This window comes from Panthera leo, chromosome D4 (assembly GCF_018350215.1).
Source record: "Panthera leo isolate Ple1 chromosome D4, P.leo_Ple1_pat1.1, whole genome shotgun sequence".
Taxonomy (NCBI): Eukaryota; Metazoa; Chordata; class Mammalia; order Carnivora; family Felidae; genus Panthera; species Panthera leo.
Genome location: NC_056691.1, coordinates 66,529,850 through 66,542,412, shown reverse-complemented (window position 1 = coordinate 66,542,412; position 12,563 = coordinate 66,529,850). Strand labels below are relative to the sequence as shown.

General features: G+C 39.2%; 1 protein-coding gene across 3 annotated transcripts in view; it reads right to left on the bottom strand.

Annotated features, from left to right (window-relative positions):
* SLC44A1 (solute carrier family 44 member 1) overlaps positions 1 to 12,563 on the bottom strand; it is a 201,718-nt gene that overhangs the window by 151,922 nt on the left and 37,233 nt on the right. The window lies entirely within an intron of this gene.

The window sequence follows — 12,563 nt, the reverse complement described above, 5'->3', positions numbered from 1 at the left end:
TAGATCTACCCTATGACCCAGCAATAGCACTGCCAGGAATTTACCCAAGGGATACAGGAGTGCTGATGCATAGGGGCACTTGTACCCCAATGTTTACAGCAGCACTTTCAACAATAGCCAAATTATGGAAAGAGCCTAAATGTCCAACAACTGATGAATGGATAAAGAAATTGTGGTTTATATACACAATGGAATACTACGTGGCAATGAGAAAGAATGAAATATGGCCTTTTGTAGCAACGTGGGTGGAACTGGAGAGTGTTATGCTAAGTGAAATAAGTCATACAGAGAAAGACAGATACCATGTGTTTTCAGTCTTATGTGGATCCTGAGAAACTTCACAGAAACCCATGGGGGAGGGGTAGGAAAAAAAAAAAGGTTAGAGAGGGAGGGAGCCAAAACATAAGAGACTCTTAAAAACAGAACAAACTGAGGGTTGATGGGGGGGTGGGTGGGAGGGAGGGGAGGGTGGGTGATGGGTATTGAGGAGGGCATCTGTTGGGATGAGCACTGGGTGTTGTATGGAAACCAATTCGACAATAAATTTCATATTTAAAAAATAATAATAAAAAAATGAAAGGTAAAAAAATAAAATAAGGGTATATGTGTATAACAACATTCACATTATATAGTCTTTTGACTTATACAAGGTTAGTAATCTAGAAGGCAGAATTTTTAATAATAGTACTAGACCATAAAAAGCAATTCTTTTTTTTTTTTTTAATGTTTATTTACTTTGGAGAGACAGAGCATGAGTGGGAGAGGGGCAGAGAGAGAAAGAGAATCTGAAGCACATAAAAAGCAATTCTAAGACCACAACTGACCTCTATCTCATGTTTATGTTTTTATTATATTCATATCCTTGAAGTTAGGTAAGAACAATGTTTAATACCTTCACATTCCTTCCTACAGTTTGTACACATCATAGATACAAGCAAGGAAACAAGAAAGAAAAGCTTCCACAGTATCTCTTACAGAAGTCTTAGCAGGAGCATCTATGTCCTAGACTCCACATTCACTATAAGCCCTAATAGCTAAATCCAAGGCCTTCTGGTAAATTTGATAAGCTGTAGTAGGGATGTATATTTTTTAGGAACTAAACCCATAAAAAGTTTTGACCTAAATTTCCATGTTATTTCTAATGAAAGAATAGTTGCTGAATAAATATATTGCAGATATTAGTAACACACAAAGGTTTTGACAAATGATAGGTCATAACCAGTCAGGTCAAATCAGGTATCACTGGAAGCCATCAGCAGTAATTGGGTGGGCCAAGTCAGGGATCAGTTAGGTAGGAAAAGTTCTGGCAGATGTGAATCTAGACAGGGCAGGAAGGATCAGGAAGAAATGAAATGATCAAAGAGGCAATACCAACAATCCAGAATCAAGAAAAAAAAAAAAGTCAAGTAGGTCTCAAATACGGAGGCAAGCGGAGGGTGTCACGAGACACTCTGGTGATACCTAATACCTAACAGCAATGACTGAATGCTTCTGGCCTCCTTTTTACACTCTATGCTTACTCTCTGTATGACTTTCTCCTAATTAAGATAAAAGTATGCAGCTTCCCAAAGATTCTTACAATAATTTCATAACATCATTACCTAATGCTATGAATCTTTCCTTGACACAGCAGACTTGTGTAGACATGGTTTGGAGAAAATGAAAAACGTGCTACAAAAAGAGCATAATTACACTAAGAAGTTACTTGATTTTCAGACAACGCTCTCAAGCATTTTGTTGATTCTTCAATACTGAGCGCCACTACAATGGACCTGAGATTCAAAGCCAAGTAAGAAAGCCTCTGTCCTCTCTGAGCTCTAGTTTAGTAAAAGAGAAACAAATTAGGTACTTTGATTATGGCTGAGTGATGCCAAAATAGAGATGCGTAAAAAGTACTGCAGGAATAGAGATGGGAACTATTAAGTAAACATTTGTGAGATCTGTTGAAATTACCTCACAAACTCTGAAGCAAACATTGAAAAATGATTCTTTGGTGTCTAAAATAGAATGTGTTTTGTGCCCAAAACATACTGAAAATTCTTGCTGCTATGATGGGGAAATACTGACTGCCAAATAAGAATTATTCCACTCAGAAATGTTTAGTAGTAAACAAACAGAACATTAGGTTGGTTTAAAAATACAAAAATCAGCCATTTCGTTACTTTGTATCCATTAAGATTTCTTGATGCTAAAGGTTCTATGGTTGTTCCCTTTAGGAAGGAGCCCTCTCAGCCTTTCACACAATTAGTGCAGTGCGGTATTTACTAAGCTGCTACAATATTTTCATGTTGATGTCACTGGTGAGATTCCTAAGTACTATCTGGTCACGTACATCTAGAATTGCTTCAGCCTAGAACTTCTGGTGCACTAATTGACCACAAGCTCCCTTGTCATCTCCCCAGAGTAAGCCAGAGGACTGTATTCTCTCCTACATTCAAAGCAGCAATAACTGACAACCCCCGAGGCTGCTCCAAAGGGAAAGACATGGTGTACTGGTGATGTTAAGCCTGCAAAATGAAAGACAAACCAGCATCAACTCCAACACCGTTTGGGCCAGGAGTTCACAACTGTAGTTGCCCATACTTCTATGTTTTGATCAATCAGGAGGTATACTGCAAATATGCATTATAACTAAGCACTGAAGCTTAGAAACTTAAGCAGAGTCAAGATTATCCTTATGAGGTCATCAACACATCCCTACAGTCCTACTTGCCAGCAATCAGGAGAGTGAAACTGGTAGGTCAGTAATTGCAGTAACCTGAAGACTACACCTCATGAGAAGCCTATGGATGCCCATCCTTCATGTGTGCCTAGATCTCTGCAGCACAGATCCATCCCCTCCATCCCAGCTGCCTTTCCCAGGCCCTAATGAAAAGCCAACCGTGCATGTGAAGGCCAAAGCAAGCTGAGATGTAGCCTCTCAAGCAGCACAGATTCCCAGCATGTGTCCTTGGGGTATGTTTGCTAATTTGTTGAATAATCAAATTCCCCCTTCCAGTGTTTTGTTTTTTAATATCCTGATCTCTCTACTTTCTGGGCAAACACACCACCTCCAAAAGTGGCTCCAGAGTTCCAATGAGTCTGCTAGTTTTCATTGTCCTGGGTGCTCCTTGGCACACCCAGGAGGCCTCCAAGGTGACTGCTACTAGATATGTGTGATTTAAGTACATGTGTGGCAAACACTGGGCTATCTGTGAGGACTTTCTTTTGTTCATGCCAGTCTGTTTTACACAAAAATCTCCAGTATTAAAGACAAATAGTCGTACACTCTAAATCTTCAAAGCTCCCTCCAAGGACATACTGCTTCATTAAATTCCCCAATATGCTTTTATTTGCGCAGAGTAGTAACAAAAGAATAAAAGAGCTGATGTGTATCATTTTTGCCACAATTTTCAATAGAGTGAGCAGACCTGATGAAGTTGGGTAGCAATAAAACATGGAGGCTTTCAGCCTTCTGTTCACAGCACCTGCAAATAAAATCCTGTAATAGGATTTTGAAAGACATTGCCTGCCCTTTGGGAAAGCTCTCTCAAGGATTTGGAGTGCATAACTACTTACAGTTACCATAAGTAATCCGTTTCATTTGCTAAGCCTGGTGTTGGCAATTTATATTTGAAAGGTAAAAATAAAAGCATGATTTTAACAGGCAGTTAAAGGTAATAAGATACATTGAGTGGAAAGATACAGGCATCTGTGTCCAACTGCTTTTCTTAGTTCATGAACTTTATGCTAAATCACAAACATTCATCCGTTTAAGAAAAAAGGGGGAAATGGCAGCTAGAGCTGCTTACAAGTTATGTAATTACACAGTGATAGAAAGATCATGGGGAGATATCTTGCTTTTGTCTTCATTCTTCCTCCAACTGCCCTAAAAACAGATAGATAGATAGATAGATAGATAGACAGACAGACAGATACCTGGGGACCCGCTACAAAGATGTTCTTACATCAGACTCCTCGGTGACCGCCTTTCTCGAACATGAGCACATGATAATTACTGGAGATAAGCCAAGATCATCCTGCTTTGCAATATAGCAAATAGCATCTTTTACCTCCGTCGTCAATGAAACATGATCAAAATTATACAGACGAGCCTTGTCTGCAATCCTCAAACAGTAGTTCTAAGTTGTCTTTCTTCTGAATCAGGGGTGAACAATGTTTTTAATTTGAAATTACCATTTAATTTTTTTAATTAGACAGTTTTGATGGCCTTCATTTTTCCCCATTACATCCAACAAGTGTCCGAACTTCTTAGGGACTTGATACCAAGGACAGACTAATAAGACCAAAGATCTGCTTTGCACCCCCTCCCTTCTACAGTACCATGAATGGATTTACTGAGTTTCCTTGCTATACTAGAAACCTTTATTAAAGCAGGAATTTGTAGGTACTCAGTATAGGATTCTTACTCCAATCTGGCTTCCTTTCCATGACAGAATAGGTAAGAACTGACTTATGAAGTCCATGCTGACTAAGGAGAAGGAATGTGAAGATTACAGTGATTATAACACAGATAATGAACGGGTGGAATTGAGTAAATTTATATTTTAAATCAAAATTAGCTGTTGTCTTTGCCAATGAAGATGTTTTTAATTCATTGCAAACATGCACAGAAACAAATATATGTTCAATTCTGTGGCAGTGCCTAAGAACTCTTGAGAAATCAAATCCCTATAATAGTTTTTTAAAAAATTTGGAACCTTCACAATAGGGACCAGATTCCCTTCCTTTGTGTCCCTATAACATAGTGTGCATATACCACCATTACAGTAATTATCACTTCACATATAATTATTTGCTTCCCCAACAGATTACAAATTTCATGAGGGTAAGGGTAATATGTCTATTTATTTTTTAATTAAATCAGGGAGCAGCACTATTTACTTTTGGTAAGCTGTAAAGCCTATTCCACATGAAACAATGTGTGCAGAACCTTCCTGTAAGGGACTGAACATATAATGTCCATTCTTCCCATCTTACTGCCTACTTAGGGGCAAGGATGTATTGGTTTTATTCACTGCTATGTAGATGAACAGTGTCTGGCACATAGTAGGCTCTCAGTCAATTGCTTGAATGAATGAATGAATGAATGAATGAATGAACAAGGCTAGGTTTCTTACCATTGGGGTGACATAATGTTAGAGCAAACATCCTTACTGCCTCTCCTGCATAAGATCACGTCCCTACAAAGCATTCTACTGCATCACAGGCTGGCTCCTTTTCCCACAGATATTATATAGTATGGTATTCCGCAAAGATGTTTATTATAGATCTACAAGAAAAATAAATTCCAAATTTAAATAAGTTTCAGAAACACTAACAAAATCTAGTCTTTCAAGCATAACTTGTCTGGGGCCTTTCTGTGAGAGTCACCAAAACTTATTTGGTCATACACTCATTAGGAGACATGAATACAGATAGTGCCAACCTCTCTAACGCTACATTTCTGGAAACCAGAGCATAAGGGTTCATGCTTCCACTGAAAAACACTTTCAGAAGTAAAGGCAAGTAACGCTAGTTAAGACAATGCTGAAAGCAATGTAAACTGGATAGATACTTTTGGAAAGTAAGTTGGCAATACACTTAAAATTCCAAGGAAATAAGCTAAAACATTAAAATAGCTACACACGAGATGTTCAATACAGTGCTATTATGAAAAAAGAATTAGAAATTAACAGAAAATCGTTAAATATGAGAATAGAATACTCGGCAATCATAAAAATACTTATGAAGACTTTGCCTTGTAGCATATGAAAATGAAAATGATAAAAAAAAAAAAATAGTGTTAAAAAATATGGTAGGGGGACACCTGGGTGGCTCAGTTGGTGAAGCGCCTGCCTTCAGCTCAGGTCATGATCTCACAGTTTGTGAGTTTGAGCCCCACACTGGGGTCTCTGCTGTCACACAGAGCCTGCTTCAGATCCTCTGTCTCCTCTCTCTCTGCCCCTCCCCCGCTCATGCATGCTCTCACTCTCCCTCAAAAATAAATAAATAAAACTTAAAAAAATTGTTAAGATTTTTTTAAAAATATGGTATGAAACTGTATCCATACTCTGGCTCTACAACTTGTACAATAGTATATGAAAATGTACACACCTTGGAAGGGGATAGTGCAATTTTTAAATAGTTTGACTTATAATGTGTTTTCCTCACTTTGACTTCCATCAATCCTATTTAATTATGGAAGAAACAACAACAGAAAAGTGCTCCTGGCTCCCATTTCTCCAGATTATTATTTCTCTACTTCCTCAGTGTAGTATCAGCTATATATAGACACAGTATCAAAACCTCCAGAAAATGTTCACGTTATTCTATCTGACATTTATTGACAGGAGATCAGAACACTTTAAACGTCACTAGAAAGCTGTATGCTGAAAATCACCTAGACAGGAGCAAGGTTTCTCCTGAAGAAAGTGGAAGAAGTGGCAACATCAGACAGGTAATAAATATACTAGCAAACATTAGAGCGGTAATACACGGGTATGGTGAGAAGGAGCAACACAGGCCTGGGTTAGAATCCTGGCTCCTCCTCCTTTTTTTTTTTTTTTTTTTTGAGAGAGAGAGAGGGCACAAGTGAGCGAGGGGCAGGGGCAGAGAATGAGAGGGAGAATCCCAGAAGAGGCAGAGAGAGAGAGAGAGAGAGAGACAGAGACAGAGAGAGAGAGAGAGAGAGAGAGAGAGCGAGAGGCAGGGCTCACCTAGGGCTCATGTTTTAACCAAAGTGGGGCTCCTGCTCACCCAAAGCAAGGCTCGAGCTCACCCAAAGCGGGGCTTGAACTGATGAACTGTGAGATCATGACCTGAGTCGAAGTCAAATACTTAACAACTGAAGCACCCAGGCACCCCTGGCTCCTCTTCTAAATAGAAGTATGACCAGCTGACTTGATCCCCCCACTTACAAGGTAAAGAAACTATCCACAAGCCATGTGCTGTGATTTGCAGGAATAAATGATTTTAAGTAAAGCTCCACACTAGGACCAGGCCCTAAACCATTGTTAATGCCCTTTCACAACTGGCAAAGGGGGAAAATCTTTCCCATGATGCATCTTAAAAATTGACTTTTAACAATAATCATGTCAAACATGTAAAAATTGATCCCATATTGCATACATTCTAAAATGTGTGCCTGAAAAGCAAAACATTAGTTATAAAGGAAATATAACCAGGAGAAATTAATGAGTGCACAGGTGTAGAGATAATCATGGTAAACGTAAGAAACAAACTAACAGTAACCCTCAAAAGGCAATGACAACAGCAGCAAATGAAATGGCTTCCTAGCTCTTAAACATTTTAAGAAATTTGAAGAAAACTTCAATTCTACAACCCATAGTCAAACAAACTATACAAAACTCCATCCATTCAACATAGAGCTATTATCACATGGCAGGAACCACACTGGGACTTAAGAGAGTTGATTACTTGACCCCCACCTTTCTGTTCTCCTGTTGCTAACCTTTCTCATCTCTGGGGTTTACCTTTCCTCTCCTCCCTTTCATAAATACACAATTCATTTAAGTTCACATATGCGGGCTGGTGAAATGACAGACAAAATGCACATATCTACCAATAGTGGGAAAAGGTCATGCATCAACCTCAATTGAGATTACCAAAATAATGTTGTATTCCAAGTATTTAGCGACTGTGTGACACTAAATGCAAACAATAACTTATATTACTGAACATATTCCATGTGCCAGACACTTTACCCATATTAACCTATTTCACTTTCACAACAAGCCTCTGAGGTTGATACTATTATCATTCCCATTTTACTGATGGGAAAACTGAGGCAAAGAGGGGGTAAATAACTTGCCCGAGTCACACAGCCAGTAAGTACTAAAACAGCAGGGATATGAAGCAGGCAGTTGGGTTCCAGGGCTCATGACCGCTCTGTTCTTCCGTGTTCACTGTGGTTAACGTATGCTGTGTAAATACTGTGGACTAATGTACGTGAAAGAGAAGAGGGAAAACAGAATAATGAGAGGCAGAAGAATTACAGCAAAAATACTATAGTACCTTCTGTGGCTTGTTTTATCTAAATTGATTTTTTTTTTTTTTTTTGCACAGTTAACATTTTCCTCACAGGAAAATTATAGGCCATAACGAAGAATAACATGTTATTAACATATTTTGTATTTTGATTTCAAAGATAATTTCCAAATGTCCAAATATTGCTGTTGATATTTGAAGAAAACACCTGCAGTGATGTCTACAGATAGGAACAACTGCTGCTTCCTCATAGCCCTCTGTAACTTCCATCCATGTTTTGCATAACACTTGTTTGGGTTTCAAAAAGAAAAACAATACTAAAGTACTACTTTGCTAATAAGAAATCACATAGAAGGGGCGCCTGGCTGGCTCAGTCGGTTAGGGCATCTGACTTGATCTCACCCCACACTGGGCGGAGAGCTTACTTAAAAGAAAAAAAGAAATCACACACAAATGCCCATCTAGAGACGAATGGAACAGTACAGTGTGGTATATACCCATAGCATGGAATATAAGTTTTGGAATAAAAAGGAGTGAAGTGATACATACTACAACATGAACATGGATGAACTTTGAAGACATTAAAGTGAAAAAAGGCAGACACAAAAGGCCACATATTATATGATTCAATTTACATAAAATGTCCAGAAAAGGCAAATCTATAAAGACAGAAAGATTAGAGCTTGCCTAGTGTTGGATGGGAGTTGAGGGGAAATGGGAAATGACCACTCATGGGTATGGGGTTTCTTTGGGGGATGATAAAAATGTTCTAAAATTGATTGTGGTAATGGTTGCACAACTCTGAATGTACTAAAAACTATGGAACAGTAAATTTTAGATGGGTGAATTATAGGGTGTAAGAATTACATCTCAATAAAGCTGTTTTATGTATAAAAGAAATCACAGAAAACACTTAAAAGGGGGCCATATTGGCCACTTCATATTAGCACTTTCAATATAGCTACATTAGGTATACAACAAGATGAAAGCTGAATAGTTTTAATTCAGGTGAAGAATTGGGTAATGATGGAATTTAATGAAAGAAAGATTTTTCTGAGAAATCAGAAATTACAAGCATTACAAGATAGAGTGCTGATTTTCACAGAATAGTTCAATCCTTCTGCAGGGGTCACAAGAGGAAAAGAGAAATAAGGTTGCAGAGAACTGAAATAAAAGATAAAACAGATCAAAGTAGAAACAGAAAAGTCATCTTAAAGAGACCAAAGGACACACACACCAAGGCAAAACCAGACTGTGGTGTAAACACACCTAGAACACACTTGCCAGAAAAAAAGAGCCAGAAAGCGCAGGTATATACACAACTACTATTTATTTAGCACCTATTAGGTGGCAGGATCTGTACTTGACCAGTTACACTGAGAAATAACAGTCTGAGATATAAACGTTGACACCTGTCCTTCCAAATGGTCTTGAGGAAGAGGTGCCAGGGCAGTAGACTCTAGACTGATGAACAGACAAGCCAGGCTAGTGAGACGTGAGTCATCCAGCTTGCTCTGTTTATCCGATTCCACGTCACTGGGCAACCTTCTGACTGTTCTCTGTAGCTTCTTCCCACAAGTTAACAAGCCATGTGCATAACCTAACTAGAGAGCTATGGAAAAAATAACAGAGTAACAGAGGCTACTGTACGTGCAAAGAGTCTAGATGAATACATGCAAACTAAGCTGTTAACCACTGTTGTTTCGTGAGGCAGGATCAGAAGGACTTTCCATATTTGGATTGCACTATTAAAAGTATTAAAAGTACTAAAGTATTAAAAGTACTACTTCCATACTTACATACATAAGAATAAATATGATAATTTAAAAATAATAATTTGGCTTTACCTTAACACTAGCTGAGACAACTAACATTTTCTAGTCTCTATGTCAGTTTTAACTTAGCCTCCTGAGCTGACGAGTGTGTCTTATGACTTTGTTTTATGTAATTCTACTATTAGTGGAAGGATGCACTCTATATGCACTAGCAAAATTAAGTTTCTGAGCCTCCAAAGCTCTAGGGTGTGGTGAATTCTAAGACCGATGATATCGGTAAAGTCACCTATAGCCAACAGCTGGGCTTCCTTGGTAAAACCTGAACCACACCAAGTTTTATGCATTCAAATTCTATAAGCAGAAAATAATAAAGAGCTATAGTTTAGAACCCTTCTGGAGAGTTCTCCCAGTATTTCAGCCTAATTTACAAACAGGCAGCTGTTAGACCTACAGATTGGCCTTAACTGGCAGGCCTGGGAGACAAAGAGGTTGGTTCTATACCACCACCAACCTCAAACACCCTCTCCCTGCCTACAAACAGATGAGGAGCTATGGAGGAAGCCCTAGGAACATGAGAGTCCTGGTTTAGCCTGGCCCTAGAATCTGGGTCCTAAGTCCAACCACATTCCCACCCCTGCCCAGAGTTTAAAATTCGAGGCCAGAGCACCCAGTAGTAAGGGCCACTGAATGGTGCCAACATGTCAGCATCATGCAACCAGCTGGCCTTCAGCCACCCCTAAGTATGACCAGAAGCTTATGTCCAAGTGAATGCGGGGTCTGAGAATGCTATATTGACAGAAACCCTCAAAACCCACTTCTTGGTAAATCTAACTATTAAAAATCAAGACATCAATTATGTAAGTCTGAAATGGGAAAGAATAATACAGGGGATTCAAGCATCAAATTAACAGTTGGATTAGAAGTCTATTAAGTCCCTTCCAACCCTGAGATACAATGGTTCCATCATGAGGGAAGGTTTTCAGGAAAATATGTGAGCACATCAGGAGCTAAATTAATGAAAACCAGCTGAAGAGCTGAAGTGATTAAAAAGAAAACTCATACAAAAAAAGACTAGATACACCCAAATAAGTGAGAAGGAACACTGAATCATCAAATTAATAGCCCTATAAATGACAGATACTAAACGTGCTCTTTAAAAAAAATATGTATCAACCAAGAAAAATGAATGTTAATGGACCAAACTTGAATAAATAAATACTCCCAAAACATGAACATCTGTAAACCTCTATGCCCAATGAGTTATTAAAATATCCCACTCATAAGAAACAATTTTTGCCCACCTCCAAAGCCAAGTTCTAAGCTCTAGCTGACCGTATTTGTACCTTGACCAGTCTGTATCAAAATCTGGCAACCCATCTTTCCCATCAACTAGTCCTCTGTGTCTATTGAAGTTACTTTTCTTACATCAGAAGATTAATTTTCATAAACCCCTTAAAAACAACTACTTTTTTTCTCTTTCCACACCGCTATCCCACTCCATACCAACTGGTTCTTTCTGTACTGCCCAAAGTATGTGACGATTCTCAGTCATAGCCCCACTTCAAACAACGATACAACTTCCAACCATGTTGTTCCCATATTCAAAAAGTCTCCACTTCGCTGAAATCCAATTAAATCCTACTTCCAATCTATGAGAACTACAGATACGATCACAAAGAAACAATTCACTCTAAGATGATACATGTAAGACTGGGTTACCAAATGACAAGCTACTAATCCACTGTGGAATAAAAAGTACAAGCTCCTGGTGGAATCCCAATACCCAACAAACATGAGACCAGTCTCCATACCTTGAAGCCTCCATTCCTGACAATACCATGATTCCCTGGTCATAAGGCAACGTGTCTCTGGCCTCCTGGTCTACTACAAAAAAGCACATGGCTCACCTCGTAACTATGTAAACACAAGCCTTCCTGCTCTCACACATCACCATTCCTGCCATGACTGGTCTTTCTGGGGACCACACTTATGAAAACTACTATAGACAATAACTGAACAGTATTAAAGGGAGAATAAAAAACAAAGAATATAGAGACAGAAGAAGATATTAAAACACATGTACCACTACCAAGAGTACCAGGGGCTTCAATAGAAGAAACCAAGGGAGAAACATCCTCTTCTCTGGTCTAACTGCTCTTTTTCTGCTAAACGTTTGCCTTACAACACCTTGCCCCCTAGTCCTCAGTCAATGTATGATTTTGTTTCCCAAAAGGCTGCTCCCAGGATAGGCCCTAGCCACCCACAGGGCTCTTTCCACCCCACACCCTTTGCAGGTTCAGCCTCCCTGTGCTGGTGCAGGTCCAGGTCAAGGTACTCTCCATGACACAGCAGAGTAGATTTTTATTCTCAATTATCTCTGATGCCTCCTGTTTCCAGCAGGAATGCGTTCTGGATTGGGACGATATCTAGGTGGTCTTTCAGCATGCTCTGCCGTTTCTGATCAAGTGGTATGCTGCAGCCGGCTTGCACCAGCTCCTGAAAGCCAACAATGCACGTCTCTTCCCAATTCCTGCTCAACGACTTCATGTCAGTAGCCCGAAATCAGTACAGTGGGAGAGTTCCTACCAGGAAAATCCACAAATGTGACAAACCTGGGCATTTTCTCCCCTCCCTCTCAGAGATGGCTGTTACACCTTTCCCACTATACCACTACTGTGCCTCAGTGTGTCACCCAACATGTGAGTTTTTCTTCTATACAGAAATCAATTTTTGTAGAGGCAAATCAATTTGACTTTGGTCTTTTTCTCACTGCTTTTAAAGCTCTTCAACTATTTGATA